The following is a 19,667-nucleotide window of genomic DNA, read 5'->3' on the forward strand; positions in this document are numbered from 1 at the left end:
AGAACTCCAAATGGACGAATATCTTATTGAAATACCGTTGAAAAATTGCTGGTAATATCCTGGCAAGATCAAATACTCCAGTAAATACACAATAAATGAACGGACCAACAACAACAAAACAAAGCTGGCTACTTTCACCACGTCGCTCACGAAATGAGTGCACGTGCGCTCCAAAGCAGTCCAAGTGGCGAGTGAGCCATAAAGAAAATAATATCCACCGTGACACATATCAATGGCTGTAAAGTTGTTGAAGTAAATGCTCTGAGGTGTTAAATATGGGCCTGGAGATAGATTCCACATCTTTTGAATATCGGCGGAATATATCGGGGTTATCGATGGAGGTACTGGATATCGGTCTTATCGGTATCGGCTCAGAAATCCAATATCGGTCGGGCTCTACTCATAACCCATTCCGGCATGGTACACTGTCAAAATCAATACAAACAGACGAACACCGAACTTTGAGTAAAATAGATCGAGGAATAGGCTGATCGAATGGTCAGCTGTTAGCCGACATCGAAAATGAAATAGCTATCGCATTTGACAGGGGATTGTAAGCAAATGGTTTGAAGGCCACAATTTCACAGTGAAATGGACATTGGCGAACATAAAATTATGTGAATATTTGAATGCAAACCGAGAATATTATAGTTAGCTGTTTCATGCGATCATCGAGATATACCATTGGAAATATCACCACCGATCTCGTTATGGAACGCAGACTAGATTAGCACAGACCGACGCCGGCTTTTCCGTGAGATCCGCAATGATGTAGGTAGGCTAAGTATCAGATCAGCGCGCATCTCTACCATACTCGACCTCGAAAACGAAATAACTGCCTCAATCATTGAGTGTCAACTTTAAGACTTGGCATACCGAGCAAAACCTCATGACAGATCTAGGTATGGAGCATCGTTAAACTCAATAGAGACCAATAACGGCTTTTGCGTAAATCTGTTAGCGATAAATGAAGAGTCAGCTCTCACTCGACTTTGGAAACGAAATTACCACCAACATAGCTCAGTGACAAACTTAAAACTTGTTACAGCGGTCGATACTGACATTAAGACTTACCGTGCCAAATGCCATGAGTCATGACCGATCTCGGTATGGAACATCGTCAAAATCAATGGAGATCAATACCGGCTTTTGAGTAAAATCTGTTTGCTGTACAATGTACATGATAGATCAGCACACACTGAACTTCGGAAACGAAATTACTACCCTTATCGTTAAGAAGCAAGCCTGAAACTTGGAGCAGTGTTAAATACTACCTTCACGACATATCATACCAAGTTTCAAGAATTATCATGGTGCGAAACACCGTCAAAATCGACCTATACCAGCAAAGGTCGACTCAACGCATATTACGGTAACCGAGTTCAGATATAGATACGATTGTTACATCACACCTTAGGGGCAACCAGGCATATTTGCCCCGGTTGCTCGGCCATTTTACGAATAGGAGAGAGTAAATCACCGTTTCTTTATTGTGCGCGGCTTTGAGAGAATAGATAGTGAAAGCTTGTTATGATCGCTACCGGGGCACGCCCCGGCTAGGCATTCACAAAGCGAAAACACGAAGAGAATTCGATTTTCGCAGAGACTTCGCTATGTATGGGCATTTGCAAGCGAAAGCACAAGAAGAACGCGGGCTTCGCTGTGATCTCGGTATATTGAGCGCTGTGCGTCTATAAATGGTTAAATTGTTATTGAACAGAATTTTAGGTGGGGCAATGCCCCAGTTGCCCTATAGGACGAGCCGCCACTGTGATTGGGATACCATTGGAAAGAGGAATCGAAAATGCCCTGGTGGTTTTCTTACGACATATCTTCTGGTGAGTTCGAAACAATAATATTTAAAATGTAACGTATCGGTATAGGCTAGGGGCGGGCAACTTCTGCTGCCGGCGGGGCAGATATGGAAAATTTAAATACTTGGCGGGCAGGATTCCTAAATCGGTACATTAAACGCGTATTTATCCACCTAGGAATAATCGTATTTAAATGTGAACTTCAAGTTAGAAGCATAGAGACCAGTTTAGCATCCAATGAATTGTTTAATAGCCGTTTAAGTCAATGTGACGTATGTTGTCGATCAAGTTGTCAAAAAGTCCTTTGTATACGAACGAGCGTTTGTATTATTTTCAAATTTACCAAGATATCATTCATGAGTTCATGCGAAAATGTCGGTAATGCAAGAGTGCCCATGTTGACGAACATATGCGATACGCGTGCGATTCATTCTCGCACGATACACACACACACACACACACACGCTGAAGAATAACGTACAGGCGATTTAAGTCGCGACATGTGTTTTATTCGTAGATTTTCATATGTTGGGTAAAATCGGCTGAAGAGCACTGATCTGAGCTAATGTCTGGTAATATCTTTGGCAAACCACTATTATCAGCTATTATCAGATGAGTGATGATGCTCGGAAATCGCGACACGGAAAAGTTGTCGCGGGATTCTTTTGTGCCCGAAAAAAGCGCCGTTATCCTACAATTATAAACGTTTGTATGCATAATATTTCACAAGAAAACAGTGATGGCACATAAGCGACAAGGACTACCAAGTCGCCAAGTATACTTAACAGGGGTATCTGGCGTTCTGGTGATACTTCACAACCGTCCGTTTGCACGCGGCTACACGCTATAGATGTTACAGAATCGCGGCCGTGAATGACGAAAAGGCTGGACACCCTTTGTCCGACAGAGATATAAAATATAGTCACCAAAAACACATCAACTTACACTACACGACTCGAATTATCAAAATCTCATGCTAGATTCGGTTTCGAGTACATTTAAATCGTTGTACCCGACCCTAATTTCAATCATAGTGTGTTCATGCGGGGCCTACGATATTTACGGCCTTATCTGGTACATTACACTTGCAAGAGCTAACAGGCCGATGCTCACAAAACAGAAATTCGCTATTTCTCTTGACGTAATAATGGGCGAAAGTTTTGATAGGACGATTACTCTCAACGTGACAATCGACGATTGTCTCGATTTCGCTTCTCATACTGGACTCTTCGCATTTTGAAGCGAGTTTTCGAGTTGAAGGTTGACAGCTATGTTTTGAGCTGCCGTTCTTACCGTCTTATACTATTAGGCAGGCTACAGTAATGCGATTGAAATACTCTGTAGCAGACCCCTCAAGTTTGAGTTGAAGTTTTTGAGGTCGTCGCCGCGTTTGAAATGTTACAAGATGATGCCGTGATTAGCTAAATGCTCCAGGGACGATATTCCGTATAGTGTAGTGGAAAACGTTTAGCTGTCGTTTTGACCGGATTACAGCGTGACGTAGGATACCGCTATGCAGTGGTATAATAATTCTTTATGGTGCGTATTATGTATGTGTTGAAGAATTGGTGGCGGAGAGCTTCAGGTGGGGTTTCTTCCAGTTAATTTTGACTGATTGTATAATGTATATACTTGGTGACTCAGGTTTAGCTTAAGGTAAAATAATGGATAGTGGTCAATAAATGCTATGCTTATGGTTGTAGCCAATGAAGAATTCTGTAATTTGTGCGTTGCACTTCGAAGAAGCAAAGTACATTAAAGACTGTGGCTTTCGAAAAAAACTGCACTTGGATGGAAAACCAGTTCCTACCATCCGATCGGAGCTGAGCTGCAACGGCCTTCATTGATCCCGACTATATCGTCGCAGTGGAATCAAAGTATCTTATGTCTATTTTACAGATTTTGGAAAAATTAACTTTGAGTGAAGTTTTCATCTTCTTTCAGCCATATATTGACCCCGATTAACTTTGATACACTGAAACAGACATAACCATGGCTAAGATATGACCGAAAGAAATACAAAAATTTTCGAAAAGTATATTTCTCTCAAGTTTAAAAAAGGGAGCTTTAAAATTTGAAAACTGGACATAAGATACTTTGATTCCATTGCGACGATATGACCCCTTGCAGAAAACCACCGAAGAGAAGGATATTTCAGAATGATCAGTTGAAAGATTTTGAGCTGTCTGATAAAAAGAGCAGTCTAAAAGATTTGACCGAGTCCCACACCCCAGAAAGCTATATACCATGTACAGAAGAGGGTAATCAATATGTAATTTTCTACCGTATGGAATTCAATGATGACTAGGTGTGGCGTGGCGTATTATTCAACTTCCCGAAATATCTCAAAAATGTATGAGACAAATCCGGGCACAATTTACTGGAAGAACTTTTCGAGCCAAGAAATTTGTCTTTCCTCCATTCTCATTCGCTGATGATTCTTCAGGTGTATCATCACTCGGCGGATTTATTGCATGGAGCGATCTTCACAAAATCATGGAATCTCATGATAATGATTCGAATTTGCGGAAAGCGCCAAAAGTGATATCTGCCTTGTTACATCTAAGTAATAACAAGCAGAATGTGAACTTAGCTCTTGCTCCATTCTATGAGTCGACTATTGCAGCTTGCAAAAGTTACTTGCCTTTCATGGAAGATATGGCTTCATTCTTAAACCTGATTAATGCTTGGTTGACGATTCTCACGGTATAGGCAAATGTGTGGGGGGAGGTTTTTGGTTGGTTCAGCAGAAGTTACCAATTCTGAAAAGATAATACTGCTCTGTTCCATCCTAAAAATTGACGTCAAGCTCAAGTCATTTTTACCATTTCAAAAAAGTCATTGAAGAAGTGGCTATTGAAATTACCGAATCATTTCTATCTCCTTACAGTGAGACGGTGTCGTGCGTAGTTGCTGGGTAAATTGTAAAGCAAGTTCACGCTATTCCGACTTACTCGGTCGTGGGGGCCTGCTTACTCCCCCAGAACCACTTGCCGAGTTTGTTTCATCCAGTTTTTTAATCCTAGATTGTTCTGATAAAATCATCTGTCCTCACCCTAAGTCTCAGTGAATAAGTTTTGCATCGTTTTCTATTTGGGGGGGGGGGGGCTTTGCACTTTGCATGTTATGATCATCGAGATCAAGCTTTGAAATTGGCGACAAAAACATTGTGAATATATATTACAATAAGAATCAGAAGCTAGTTAATGCCTCTGTGAGAAAAATGCTTTAAACACGGACTTTAAAACAACGACAGTTTTTTTTTATTATTAATGAGGAGTTTTAAGTGGCGCGTGTCGCTGTTTCCGGCCTTGTGCACCACGGACAAAATATGCTATCAAGGATCGAGTTTTCGTGCTCTGGGACATAGGCTAAACAACGACAGTTGAGCAAGACGTAGCTTGCATTCTTCGGTGATGCATTTCATTCTCATTACCGGTACTTATGGCCGTAGCTTGTATGCTGCAAGTTTGTTTGTGATACAATTTGGTTATTGCAAGTAGTTTCTAATATACCAATGCTTCTTCACGTGCTTGAATTGATTTTACCATGCAATAAAATGGTTTACATGAGCATGTCGGTGTTTTCTCACTACTTAGCCTACTTCTGCAATCGGTGGATAACTGCATCTACGAGGCTGTCTCTTGTCACTTTCTGACGGTAAGGTACTGATTTGACCTGTTGTACGAATACATACAGCTTATCTGAGGCGATGCGTCTGGTAGCGAGAAGCGAAATCGCGCATAATCGCGAATTTCTGTTTTGTGAGCATCGGCCTGTTAGCTCTTGCAAGCATAATGTACCAGACACGGCCGTGAATATCGTAGGCCCCGGTTCATGTTATTGAGTTCCACATGGTACGGTCTAGCCGATTGCCCATACATAGGTTGGAGACTAATTAATATTGTCGTGTCATGTTTGAATCGATAAAAGGAAAGGCGCTGGTCGATATCTTCCAGTTAGAGAGTAAATATATCCTCCTATGTTTAGTGAATGGGACTCTGTTTGCTCCAATGCTCAATACACACAAATGGGAATAACAACAGAACGGTACACAGGTCATTGGTCAAACATGGTCTGTGAGTCAGAGAGGCTGCGCCATATGTGTTTCACATAAGGAAGTAGATATGAGTGCTAAGATGGAGAGTTTTCAAAGACAAGTTTTAGCGACAAAGGGACACAGCCCTAAAAATATGATGTATCTCAAATCAGAGTTCAGGTGAAAAATATATTGGCACCAGTCGATTTCCCTATGATGCCATCGTATCCGAGCTGCCGCTCAGAGATTTTGACGAAAGATTCCAGTGCACTCAAGCTATCTATGGGGTGTCAAAGTCACGCGTCATTTCTTCTTAACGCTTGGCGAAATTTCTGACACGCATTTCTTGACTACTGTAGGCCTACTTTCTTGACGCGATCACGGCAGAGCATTTGTCCAATGATATCATGAATCATGTGTATCTTACGAATCACGGTGGCTTAGTTATCGTAGGCGTGCGGTAGCGACGAAGAACGGACGGCGTTCTGCCAGTTATATATGTGTGTGAAGCTTGTAGAATTATATGCCCTGCGTATTCGAATTCATCACCCCCACCAAGTCTACCGGGAAATCTGTTCACGTGAGCTGCGATTAAATATTGAATTTATAGTAATATCTGCTATAGGGTTGTTCGAAAATAACTTTTTTTTCACTTGCGTAGTGGTAAAATTGTCAGGTTGCCTAAAAAACGCAAATTTGGTTCAATTCCAACCAGTAAAAGCCGAACTATATTAAATTGAAATTTCGACCATTTTTGAAATAATAGTATTTATTGCGAAAAATTTCGACACTTCGGTATGACCAAACATCGCCATTTTGAACTTACACTGCAATGTTTGCTTATCCTTGGCACAGGATTGATTCTTACTTTATACTGATTTCAAATTCGCATTTCCTAACAGTTCCAAAAGCATTAGCATCGGTCAGCGACTCAGTACAATGCTACTGATTGCGATTGGGAATAGTACCCTTGCCATTTTTTGACACGTCAGGCAATTAAGATCTGAATTTTTTTCGCTTAAAACTCAGGTCAACCAAATATTCACTTTATAAAGTTTACTAGGCACATGCGTCATCTGGGTGATAGAAGTTCAGAAAATCGGAATCTGAGATTTTATGCCAAATATTGGCTGATGATAATTGCTAAAAATCAGTCCACTATAATAGATTTTTCGGCAACAGCGAACATGCGGTACCTTCAATTTATTTTAAGGATGGTGTGAACCTTCTAAAGGTTCAGGTTCGCGTGAACGCGAACTTGAACCTCATGACGTCACGTGACGTCATTTTGCTAATTCCAACCTTACCTTTCCGTGAAGTGATAGCCTATATTAATGTACACAATACCCAGTGGCGACTCGGGCCTCACCTGCCACAATGCTGAGTATTGCTACGTTAATATTGAGCAGAGTGTAAGACGGATTTATATACTTGCCACCGATATTACCCCATAAACAAAATTATAGAGCAGTAGCCATCACCCAAATCGCACGGATTTGGTTTTTATGATACAACAAACACATGCAGTCAAGATTTACCCTGTACGCCTGACAAATTTTTTTGCATCCGACAACGATGTTAATTTCATTGATTGGTTAAATAAGCATCATTCGCTTACTACCTATGTCAGGGCTGGCCAACCTTTTCAGCCAAAGGGCCACATTCGATTGACGAAATATTGCGCGGGCCACTAGCCGCGCGAAGCGCGAAAATTTTTGGAAGTTCATAGGTCAATAATATTGTCACTTGACTATATTGCGGGCATGTTGTATATCGCTGGGCTAAGTTTGCGAGGATTGGGCTATTTGGCGCATGGACATATCGATATCAAAAGCTGCGACCAACATGCTTCAATCATTTCGTGCCTAGGTTTCATAGTCGACGGTCTTACTGCGAGCGCGAACGCAATGTCGCATATGTTGAACGACACTTTGTCTCGTAATCATGAATATAGCTAGACTCAATCTAATACATTAGGTATTCTTCCATTTTCACAAAAGGGCAACAATATTAAAAATAAGAAATCGAGTGACAACATGTTGCGCCAAGCTTGTTACAATTTTTTTTTAACTTTGATAAATCTATCGCAAATCATTCTGCTTTATTGTAGTGTACGAAGATATAACGATATGTGAATAGCTGATGGATCTTTCAATGCGTCGGAACTGATATTTTAGTCATCACATCTCAAGTGTCGCGGCCAGATTAATCAAACTTTTAGTTCGCCTTGCAAGTTCACAATCTGTGCAATCCATTTTTGATGATATTAGAAATTTCGGAAATTACATCGCGGGCCACTCAAAACCTTCTCGCGGGCCACATGTGGCCCGCGGGCCACGGGTTGGCCGGCCCTGACCTATGTAGTGTATTTCGCTTTTAATTTTGTGTGAATGGGGGTCAAGCTCACAGCAAAGAGTCACTAAATATTCACAAACGGAAAGCTAGGTATTTCGAGCAAACTTTCGTAACAAAGCAAGTAACATTTTTGAGATTGTCAAAGTGCATACTCGTTTAGTAGTGGTTTTTTTATGCTGCCAGCACCATGCAAAGAGTGGCCCGCAGTTGAAATGCAATAAATTTCAACCAAATATGTTACAATGAAGTGAAAATTGTAATATATGAAAACGGTTCACAGTGCAGAACCTACCAAGGTTCGTTTGTGAACGTGAACCTCTAAATTTCTGAGGTTCACACACAGAACGTGAACGTGAACCGCACGCTCACACCATCCCTAGATGCATCGGACATGTACATATTAATTGCCTCAAGGTTCGAAAACATCATATGGCTCTCATGGAAATAAAATTAAAACTGCGAAGCTTGCAAAAGTTTACCGACCTCTGTAGCTAAGCTTTAAATTGTCCTCTGCTCAACTATCGTATTCCATTATGTCGCATGCTCAAACGTGGAACAAACAACCGGTGTGAGTAGTTTGTTTGTGGTAATTCTAAGCTTTTATAAGACACCACTTATACACGGATGAGATGGAGAGGAAGAGCCAATAGCCGGCCTCAGTAGTGCGGACGGTATAACTACACATAACTGATGTACTGCAGTGAAGTGCGGACAGGGGAGGCAGGTGAGGCACTGCCTCGCCTGTCGTATGGATGAGTAAACAAAAATGCGGTAACCTTTAATTATTAATGTTTACGCTCGATGTCCAGGAATAACTAAATTGGATATTATTTCGTCCAACATCAACAATATCGATATTTATTGTTCAAATTTACAGCGCGAAAGGAGAGGTGACGCACTGGTCGGTCGTGACTCAGCTGCGACAATGCAATCCATCATAAACAGCTCGGAATTCGTAATAAATGGTATCCATCATATGCTATTGTGGCACGGATTCCGAAAATTTGAATATTAACTATCTTAAAGCACTGCAACCCCGTCATAATCTACAAAGAATGTGAAATTCGGATTTAATTACTTACAATGACAACAACTCAATCAGCTTCTTTGTTAGGTTTTATATATTTTCGAATCTTCATCCAAGAAAATCGACATCCCCAATCAAAGTCCTGAATCTAACCATGATATCCCACAGTCTGAAAGATTTCTTCAAACAAGTTTGATTTTAGTGAGTGACATATTTAGATTTCCTAGTACAGTGTCCAACTGGCCTTTTTAATCTTGTAAAAAAGTAGATTGGACGAGCAAAGGGCAATAGAGACTATAAAACCGTAATTAGGACCTTAAATAAAATATTTTTCTTGTTTTTGTTTAATCATTTTCGTTGACCAATCTGTATTAGATAACTGAATATTTCACTAAAGGAAAATATTTAAACATGTATTGTAGAATATAGAATTGCAACAGCTAATCTGGTGCAGAGAAAACGCACTCGCCTAGTCGGTTCTCTTGTTGTTGTCCTGTCTATTTTTATCAGATACTTTACGCGTGTGTGTTGGTGGAGGGTCAGTGCCTCACTAGCCATTAACCTCACCAAACGTCACTGTTGTACTGTCACTGTTATACTAATGCAGACCTACGCGCCAAGTTCGGTGCGCTAGCGTCGGTAATTGAATCGTTCCCACCAGGGCTTTGGAGCCGGAGCCCCGGAAGCGTGCATTTTTACCGGAGCTGGAGCCGGAGCCGGAGCTCTACATAAAATCCAGCCGGAGCCGGAGCTGGAGCCAGTTATTTGAGGGGTAGCTCCGGCTCCGACGTATTTCATAAGATGCTATTATATATGCAACAATAATATCTGCTGAGTTCACATAATTCAACAGCAGGCCTTCGCGAAATTAGGAATCTTTTCCTCTTTGGCTCTACCTTTTCCGACTAACCATGTTCCTGGGCATTTAACAGCAGAGTAGTCGTATGTTCAATGTTCAATTTTCATACATGAGTGCCAAACCTCGGTATGCGAAATATGCCTGGGAATATTGTGGGTATACGGCATACGCACAATTTCGTCATCAGCATAACCTTGTTGGCCAATTGTATACGGTTCGAAAATAATGATCACTACGTATTACACGAAATGAGAGAGAGGATAAAACGTGATTTCGTTGCACATGTCGATATGACGAGCACGAGCCGAAAAATTCTATCTTATCGTTGCTATGAATCGATGAGCAAATAAATACTCGTTCTGTCGTGATAGTTCTATCGGGCCGCGAAATTGGACAGTGTGTGCAATTTTGCATAATATTTGGAATTCATTACTGCGCATCACCGTCATTCACTCTGGTAAGGATTTTCGAGCGTAAATAGGGTATGGCAGAAGAGTAGCCCCAAACCCCGTGGTATTTTATGTTGGAGACAAATTACTGATTTGATACGCGATTTCCCATTTGTAATCATCTGTTCCGTTAATTCATTCTTGATGTCTGCTTGATACTCCAGCATTCACGGATTATCGCGCACTTTGACTTATAAATGTGAAATGTGCATACTGCATAGTTTATTTCGTTATAGGAATGGCGCGGTGCAAATCGAATTTCTATTGATGACGTCGTAATATCCGCCCACATTGCTCTTACTACAGTTACAGTTGAATAATAATCGCACATTTAAAAATTCAAATGAGCTGTATGGCTTAATGTTAACGAGTACAGTGCCAGTGTTAAAACGCCGCATCAGAATTTTAATGCTGTACAGTACACAGCAATGGAACGGAGTAAAGTGCGTTCTAGTGCAAGTATCACGTTATCGACAATTGACAAGTATTCATTTTGTCGTCACAAGCCGGTGGGCGGCATCTATGTCTTCGTTGCTGCATGGAAAACTGAATGTTTGCTGCATCTGATGTTACTGACGGCTAACAGACTCTAGATTACCATAGATAACTAACATACGGGTAAATTCGTAATCTATATAGACCAGGGAGGCAACCCTTTTCGGCTAAAGGGCCACATGAAATTGACGAACGAGTGTGCTGCCTACCAGCCGCGCCAGGCGCGTAAAATTTTCAAAGTTAATATTAATATTACTTGGGTTTATTGCGGGTCGACTGTATATACCGCCCGCTGGACACAGTTTGCAAGGACAGGACTATTCGGCATCTGGACATATCGATATCGAAGATTTCCGCTAATATACGAGAATCATTTTGTGCCTACATTTCATCGTCGACGATCTTTCTGCGAGCGCAAACGCGAATATACTCTCTCTCGTAATTGCTAGTATAGTTAGACTCAATCGGCTAAATCAGGCGTTTTCTCATATTCAGGTGGGGGTAGGCTACAGAGAAAGAAATCGTGTGACAATTAAACACGCGAAGCGTGAAGAAAAAAATTTTTACTACTTTTTAGTTTATTGAAATGTACGACGATTTACTCAAAATGTGACTGGACCCTGGATCTGCCAATGAGTCGGAACTGATATTTTAGTCATCAATATCCCAAATGTCGCGTCCATACTATTTATATTTTTGGTTGGCCTTGCAAGTGCGCAATCTGAGCAATTCAATTTCGATAATATAATGGGAAATTAGCTCGCAGGCCACATATGGCCCGCAGACCGCGGGTTGCCACCCCTAATATAGACATACACCTTCGATAGTTTTCAGAGCCGGAGCCGGAGCTGCAGCCGGAGCAGTGGTAATAATGCCGGAGCTGGAGCAATGCAAATTTACGGCTGCTCCAAAGCCCTGGTTCCCACTCGCAACAATGAGAGCAATTTGAGGATTCTTTGAACAAAATAAAAACAAAAATTTTTTACAACAGCCTCGGTTAATTTTGTTGCGTTTTAACTCCAACTTACTTTTTTTGATGTCACCGACATAGCAAAAATTACCATAAGACGAAATCCAATCCCTTTCTGCCGACGTATTCCCGTGTTAACATAACAGCGGAAATATGCATGAGAAAGAAAAATGATATTTGTACTAGAGTTCAGAGTGATCTACACCCTGGCCGCACGCGTCTCAGGTGTCGACTTATGCGGTCCAGATTCATGTTTAATAGTATAGATAAAATCATTATACTGTTATTTTGATGCAATCAAACACCTTCCTTTTGTCATAGACACTTGAAATTTATTCCATATTCAAAATTGACCGCGTACCTTATCATAATGGAGAATCTTTGAATGTCATTTCACAGAAGTTGCTCGGAATATATGAATAACGCGTGTAACTATTTTCTAACATTGTTTTGTAGGCTAACGTATCTTGTATGATGTACGTTACTTGTCAAGTGCTTTGACAGAACGGGTTTTGGCTATGTTATTATAGAACCGAACAGAAGCTATTTTGAGCACCTTATCGTGCTTGATACACGTTCTCCTGACGCGATTCAAAGTCATTGAGCGTTAGGGCGGCTCTGACTATTTTGGCTAGTAACTATAAACTGAGGCTATACCTAGTTTAGCAGTTTTACGTATATGTGAGCGATACAGCGCTTGATTGCGTGTACATTTACTTCTATATTCGTTCATTGGTTCAGAATCAATCACCACTCACTCTGTATTTTACACAGCTAGCAAAATGCAATGACTTAATCAAGCCTCATCCTTCAAAAAGGCGACTTGACTTGAATTCTGACCTGACTCGTGACTTGACTTGACATGATATTACAATATACGCTTTCGTCAACATAACGACTTGGTGTAGAAACACTTTCACGTTTTTTGAATAACTGGATTCTCGAGACTTGCTACTTGTACGATGTATCGTTGGTGGGCAAACTATAACGACCAATTTGTATGATAGTATGTTTTAGTTGTATTGTTGTGAGGATAACCATGTGATGACTCAGCGCTTTTCGTTAGCAAAGTAGGTCGATTTGTGTGTAAGATGTAAGCACCGTAACTAGAAAACATATGTACTCTGTTGTTGGAGTAGCTGATTTATTGTTATGACATGGACATATCCTGAAGCCTTGGTTTGTTGTCTTACGAAAGATGAGGCGACCTCGGTGTCGTAAATTGTGTTAACTAAACTCGTATGGATAGCACAATTGTGCTGGACTTACACATGGTATTCGCATACTGTACACATACAAACTTTTGTGTAAACAACTCTGGTGTTTCTGTTAATACTAGTTCTGTGTTGAACTACTTGATTATTACGATACATGAACAACCATTCAGACAATAAAGTTCTTGAGGTATCGAAACAGTTTGAAAGCACCACCAATCATTGTACAGGTTTGTAGCATGAGCGAATATTTTCGTGTAACATGAATATATTTCATATGTCTTCGGTAAGAAATGGGTTATGTGGGATAATAATTAGTATCGTAAAACTTGTTGTGTTTGATTGCATACTTTTTTAACATTGTTTGTTGTTGAAAGACGGGTGAGTTTACATTTAAATATAGTAAGCAGAGCAACTCAAGTAATAAATTTTACTCGTTTGAAAATCGACAACGGAAAAAATACCGATGAATGGAGTAACAGTAATAATATGTGTGGTATCTTATTTTTAGTGATATGCAACCAATCTTCTAAATCTTCTAATTTATCATGTCATAGAAAAGCCGATTGTTATGAATTCAAAACAAAAGTACTTCGATTATCAGGACAAAGGGAATTGAGATCAACGCAGTATTTCGAAGTGGTATGTTCAGCAATCACTAAATGACAAAAATATCAAACTGTGCATACAACTCGGTTAGGTAAACAATACAGTTACAAGTCGGATGTGATTTCGATTTACAAATGACAGCTTGATGATGTAAAGCTCAACCACTCCATTGTGTTTATTACAAAGTATTTGACACAGACAAAATATTGAACGAAGGCCCACCACTTGGTTTCATTACAAGGTGAGTGAAAATTGTTTTCTGTTGGTCAGGTATGATTTGCATTTAGTAAAACGATCTACGCCGATTAAGTGACGCTGTTTAATATCCAATGAGTGAGTGAAATTTCCTTATGGTTTGATTTAGCGAGTTAATTACCGGCGATTCAATCACATACAAGTAAGATCTTTTACGGGATGAGTATTGTGGCGCCATTTACTTTGACGAATGACAATGGGAAAATTTCCAATTTCTCTGATCGTGAGCGTTCTACAAATATTTCCGGCATACATTTAGCAAGCAACCTACAATATTCTTTTGTTATGGTAATGACTTTCACAAGTTTGGTTTTATGATTACAATTACTTATTTAAATGATAATTTATGATCACTACTTTGAGTAACAATACAAACACACTTTGTAGATTTCAGTGTAGCGCCTATTGTGATTTTGTTAATGCTATGAGTTTTGTGTATTACTCAAGTCTAGTAGAATAGGATGCGTCCAGTAAAGATATTCCAAACGAAATTGTTGTGTCATCTTTAGTCTTGGTTACTAGAAACAACTACATTTGTAAAAATATTTTCTGATATCCGTAATACACAGAGTGATTTGTACCAACACGGAATATCTTTCAAACCAAGAACATTTCAGACAAGTATAGTTTTACAAATCAATATGTTAATAACCACGGTGGTGAAAAGTTTGTTGCTGTCGTAACTTTCAACACAACGCCGGGTCTAATTAACGCGAATAATTTAATAATCAAGTCATGATCAACTATTACATATGTCAAATCCATGTGTCAATCCTTATGTTTACAGCATGATAACTTTCAATGTAATACCGGTGTTCGATCGTAAGAAATGAATTCTTAACTACGTTGATCAGACATTCAAATATCATATACTCAAAACATATGTTAATCTCAAGTCGCCGACACCGAGAAGTAATTACTTTTGTCTTACAAAATATACCACATAGTAATTTCTTTGTCTTGCGGAATAGTAACGACTTTTACAGTTGAATAAAAATACGAGTTGGTGGACTATGAATACAACCGAACTTGCTATGGATTTTGGATTGTGGTGATTACTCGCGTAGTCTTGTCTACTTTTCATAAGGATACTTTTTGCTTTGGTTGGGTAAGTTACAAACGGATTGACTTGACAAGGTTTTTTGTATTTTACTCTTTTGTGTATGGGAAGATGTTAGAATGTTGAGACGTAATACTATTTCCGTTCACTCGATTACAACAAAAAAAAATAACCTGATAGTTTGTTCAAGGTTTCGACAAATAGATTGAAATATTCCGATTTACGATTTAACTCATCGCGTCACAAGTCGATCGCGGTATGCACAAGTGGTTGTCAAGTTAGAAATATTTACAACAGGTACTATTTCATTGATTGATTCTATTGTGTGTACTAACACATTAAAATATCGCGATAGTATTTACTGAAACTCTATTTGATAAACGGAAAACTCAGTCGTGAATAGAGTTGTAAGTTTCAAGGATTGTTTCAAAGTATGATCTTGAAATGTGACTGGATCAAAGTTGGTAGTCATGTTTGTCAAAGTCCAAATATTTCATTTTGGATTATCTGGATTTACCTTTAGTACATCCCGCGAATGGATTCCGATGCGGTACTATAACATTTTTGATAATAATGACTCAAGGATTTTCAATCAACAATACTGGAATTTTTTGGTAATGCTAGAGTTGCCAAATGATTAGTTGCGTGTTTTTGTTAAGTGTTTGATTTCAAGTTAATAAAGACAATAACTGTGTAATGCACATACTTGTGATTCTTGATTCTTGTAGAGTTATAGTTGGTATTGATTCTATAAGTGTGAAAACAGTGGCGCGGAATGTGCGAATAATTCGATGCGGCTGAAAGTCGGCGTCAGTAATATTCGGGTTACGTTCGATTCAACAAAAACGCGTTAAGGGATTTGTCAAAGGATTAGAGTTGTACCGATTTAAAACATTCAGATACGAATCGACTTGATTTGTGTAGTGAGTTTCATTTCAAGTTGATAAACTAACACATTGATTGAATATTTTCATGGATCTTATCACGCAACTAAAGTCAGCCACTATTCTGGAGGCGTGAAACATATAGCGATCGCGGGCGAGTGACAAATTGTTGGTTTTCGAATCACCGTCTGCGACGGCTCTGTGACAAACTTATTACCGAAATATTACCTTGTGAGCGGGTATGAGGGATTGCTATATGTCTGAAGCATTATCCGGTGAGTGGTCGTTGGATTTTAAAATTATATCACACCCTTTTGAATAAGCGTTCACTTCACTAAGGATTAGGGTTAGAGCGGAAATAAGTGACAATTTGTCGCTATTCAAGTTACCGACACTGGCGGTCTGTTATTCGTTACTTGTTAAATCTTACCAGCGAAATCAAGTTCTGTGACAAACTGATTACTAAAATTTCACCGCGTGAGCGATCGGTATGGTTATGACACCAAGTCGTGAAAGATGGTTATGTCCGAGACATTATCTTGTCAGTGATCGCGGGGTTTTGCAAATATTTCACACCTTTTTGAATAAGCGTTAACTTCACAAAGGATTACGGCTAGAATAGAAATAAGTGACAATTTGTTGGTATTCAAGTCTCGCCGGTGGTGTATTTGTTATTCGACACTTATTACACTTATCACGAAATTAGAGTGAGAACATAAAGCATCAAGTTGTTGTTTTCGAATTTTGATGTCGAGGTGATAAATTTACGCATTCAATTACAATTCAACTTCGGTTGTGTATTGAGTGATAGATCGATATGCCGGAAGTGGTATCTTGTGAGCGACCGTAGGATTTTACAAATATTTCACATCTTTTTGAAGTGTTAGTTTGCGAACGCGGTTATTGTTGATATTCGAATCGCCGTCTACGCCGGCTCTGCGGTAAACTAATTACCAAAATATTACCTTGGAAGTGAATCCTAGATTTAGCAAACTATTTCGCACTGACTGGATTAGTGTAATAATCGATAGTAGCACACGGCTGGACGAGAAATAATTCAGCGCGCAGGTCATTCGAAATATAGGTCGCACTGCTTAATCCTCTTGCAAGCCACGTTTCCGTTTGTGCGGTTATTGTTGGTGACTATTCAACACCACGCGAGAGATGGTTGAAAGTGCGAATCACGACCGCACCCATAAGAACACATGGCGAGTCACCACATATCGCGTAAGAATACATGGCACCTCACCGCCGAGAGGGGGTCTAAAAGGGTGCCATCACCAACACGAGTTTTCAAGGTATATCATCGCCGCAGCCTATACCCGAAAGGGTGTCATCATCACCGCATCCATAAGAACACATGGCACCTCACCACCCCCGCCATAAGAAATAAGGGTCACCTCACCACCCCCGGTTTTCAGGCACCTCACCACCCCGCCCATAAGAGATAAGGGTCACCTCACCACCCCCGCCATAAGACACAATGGCACCTCACCACCCCCGCCATAAGAGATAAGGGTCACCTCACCACCCCCACCATAAGACACAATGGCACCTCACCACCCCCGCCATAAGAGATAAGGGTCACCTCACCACCCCCGGTTTTCAGGCACCTCACCACCCCGCCCATAAGAACCAACGCTAGTTCGCGAGCGATCGTATATACTACTTCCGAATCCTAGTCCAGTGGTTCTGAACTCGGGCTCCAGTGCCCCGGGGCGATTCGGATGTTGCAAGAGTAGGATATTCTCAGGGATGATTTGCAGGGTGCGCTATGCAGACTTGGACAACTAGATAATTCTAATTCTAGTTGTCTAATTTCACTAAATTAGTAATCAGTAATCTAATTCTAATCTAATTTGTGAAACCTTTCTATGCTCTAACTCTAATTCTATTCTAATTTTTGAAATGTTCTTATGTTCTAATTCTAATTCTAATCTAATTTGTGAAATGTCCCTATTCTCTAATTCTAGTTCTAATCTAATTATTGTTTTCCTGAGAATGCCTCTTTGTCCGAGGCATATTGCACTATTGCAGTGAGTTAACAGGAATATCTCCTCTTCCGCGGGGAAATCCAGTGCCAAGCCGCCATCGTCTTACTTACACCGTGCAGTCATAGTAGATATTATGACGAATAATAGCCTGCTAGATTAGCTTGTAGTCTGCGAACAACATTCTAGTTTTTAAAACTTTACGTTAGTACAACGCCGTTCGCCGATGCCAATGTACTGGTTACCATAAAAGAAGTAATATTTCATTAAAGTATAGTAAAAATCGAGCTAACCTTGGTGTACAGAAGTTAGCCATTCTCATCGGTATGTACTGTTGTTGTTGTTGTTGTTGTTGTTGTTGTTGTTGTTGCTGTTGTTTATTAAACAAAAATATGTGGCGCTTATCGCCTGATGGCATTTAGCACCACGCACTGTAATTTGATATGAATTGAATTTTGCAGTATTCATTTCCCATAAACAATTTTATTCAATTTCCAAGTTTTTGCGAACTGAGTAGGCTACCTCTAATTCTAATTCTAATCCAATTTTGAAAAAGCTTAGTAGCTCTAATTCTAATTCTAATCTAATTAGAAAAAACTGTGGAGCTCTAATTCTAAATATAATCTAATTCAGAGAAGCTGAAAATTTTCTAGTTGTTCAAGTCTGGCGCTATGAGCTCAGTGGGCTGAAGATAAATGTCATCGCAGTAGATTGTGTTGTGGATACATGTGATTAATGATTATATATTATCACAATAGTTTTATATATTCCTGAGTTCTCATTGCAAATTAACAGTCGGCAATATCTGTCAAATCTCGAGATTTTTCGTCGCGCTGTGCGCGAATATTTATTTAGGCGATGTTTATAACGTATTTCCATGAATGCGGTGGTTTATTAGAATCATGCAAAAGGAATTGCGAGTACTTTTAGATCGGCAATTCCACTAGATCGGGTTGGTTATTTTCCGCAACATGTTTCGAACTCGATATTGTAGCAACGCACACCGTGTCGAAATCGAAGAGGCACTGTACCGCTTTCGAGAGTGAAATCCCCTGTGTATTTAAAGGTGCTCTGAAGCTCAAAATGATTGACTAAATATAGGCCCCATGTATTTGTGAACTACAAAATTAAATCGTCAGAATATTTCTTCATCGTATCATATAAGGATGATAGGGTTTGATGCTCAAGAGCATGGTTCAGCACTTAATTTACTGGGAGCAAAGATATCTACCACATTCTCAGTTGATTTACTGGTAACAAAGCATTCAAATAAAACCTAATACAGGTAACTGTCCCGTCTTGCCGACCGCAAAAGTGAATTTGGGATTTGTAGGCTACGTATATCGGGCTCTAGCCAGATGTTATGAGCCCGTACCCGATGGTTCTTATAACAATCTTGATTCGATCCCAAATATAGCCCATACATTTATTATATTGATGATTCGTCGAATGGTCCTTGCGAGCGATTCAAGAGCGAAATAATTCCAATAGTAAAGTCCCAACCCGGAAGGAACGGCGGGACTTCGTCCTTATACCCGTTTTTTTTACTGCAGTCCTTAAAATAGTCGGTGCCAGGCCTATGCAATTTTGAAAAGGGACGCTGGAGAAAAAAGGCCAATAAACCGTGGTTATAGACAAAATACCAA

The 19,667-nt window shown here is 39.9% G+C and overlaps 1 protein-coding gene across 1 annotated transcript in view; it reads right to left on the reverse strand.

The window, feature by feature from the left end:
• The window catches only part of LOC145434898 (inhibitor of Bruton tyrosine kinase-like), a 351,018-nt gene that overhangs the window by 249,950 nt on the left and 81,401 nt on the right, over positions 1-19,667 (reverse strand). The gene's annotated exons all lie outside the window — the stretch shown is intronic.

This window comes from Botryllus schlosseri, chromosome 3, assembly GCF_051294905.1.
Source record: "Botryllus schlosseri isolate E-star chromosome 3, Bs_hap1, whole genome shotgun sequence".
NCBI classification, from domain to species: Eukaryota; Metazoa; Chordata; class Ascidiacea; order Stolidobranchia; family Styelidae; genus Botryllus; species Botryllus schlosseri.